This window comes from Gavialis gangeticus, unplaced genomic scaffold (genome assembly GCF_001723915.1).
Source record: "Gavialis gangeticus isolate Ggan-Ray unplaced genomic scaffold, GavGan_comp1, whole genome shotgun sequence".
Taxonomy (NCBI): Eukaryota; Metazoa; Chordata; order Crocodylia; family Gavialidae; genus Gavialis; species Gavialis gangeticus.
In genome coordinates, this window is record NW_017729025.1 from 87,237,085 (window position 1) to 87,238,496 (window position 1,412).

Genomic DNA, 1,412 nt, shown 5'->3' on the forward strand with positions numbered 1-1,412 from the left:
GCATGTTTCTAGGAGCATGGGGAGGAAGGGGGCTGCCTGAAGATGGGGAAGGGCAGGGGAAGGTGGCAGCAGTAGTAATAGTCCCCAGAGGAGCAATTGCAGGTGCCACTTGTGTAGCTGAGGTAGGCGCAGCGTGTCAAATGGGGGAGAACAGCACTTATTTCCCCACACGGGGGTCTCTTAGTTGTGCCATGACATGCCCTTGGGGAATCATTGGTTTAATCACATGCATCAGTTGCAGGATGCTGATGAAATGTGGATTCGGCTGGCCAAAAGCAAGGCGGTGCTGTCTCAAATTGTGCAGTTGTCAGTGTGCAGAATGGCATTAATGTTATGGTCATGCAGTCATTGTAGCAAGTTGAGAGGGAGAACTTTTGAAGAGGACTGCATTTGATTCCTTGGGACAAACCCATAAGCCAGCACAGCCGAAGAGTACACCTCTGATAACTGGGGACCTGCCTAAATCGCACTTTCATATATTTCATGGTGCCATATATTCATGGTGCTAAATCCACTAAAGAAAAGTATCTTAATGATAATAAACTTAAATTTTCCCCTGCTGAGCAGGCCTCGCAGCTAGGCTGGATCCTGCAGGGTTGCTCCACAGGTGCAACCACGTGTACCAGCCTGGCACCAATGTGGCTGTTGCATGAGGCCATATCATCTAGCCTGCAGGACTCCCTATGGGTCCAGAAATTTGGTGGCTGGTTTGCAGTGGCAGCATTAATTGTTATAGCTCTGGGAGCAATTAACGCTACCACTGGTACCCTGCCAAATTTCTGGACCTGTGTAGATTGAGTACCACTTTTTTTAAGTCTTGGTAGCAAAGGCTCAAGAACTACTAGGTCGCGTCCAGATGGGCACGGCCATGCAGTATGTGGTGCCGCAGACCCGTCTACTGTGCCACACTCCATGCATTCGCATGTTCCCCATGCTGCTGTCTTGCAGTGTGGGGGGCTTTTTGACTCTGAGTGATCCTGAAGTCAAAAAAACCCACATGGGGGAAAAACAAACAAACAGAGCACTGCATGTGGCAGCAGCACACCCTGCCCAAAACCAGAGCCTGGTCTGACAGAGCCATGTTCCAGCTGCTGGCCAGGCTCCCAGGTGCAGGAGTGCTGCAGTTGCAGATTCCCTGGCCCCCAGGACCCTAGGTAAGGCTGCCGGGGCCAGCACAGTTGCTGGCTCCAGTCTCCCTTACCCCACCTGGTGTGACCTGCAACATACCAGAGGGCACATGACAAAGGTGTTACTTGGGGACAAGTAGAAGTGGCACAAGGTGTGCCACTGCTTCTTATCCCCAGGGAAACAAACATCTGCTTTAGTGTGGACTTGGATCTAGAGTCTACTTTTCAGCCATCTTTTTTTTTTTTTTGTATCTGGTATTCCTTCTTTGGATTTCTTTTGTTGTT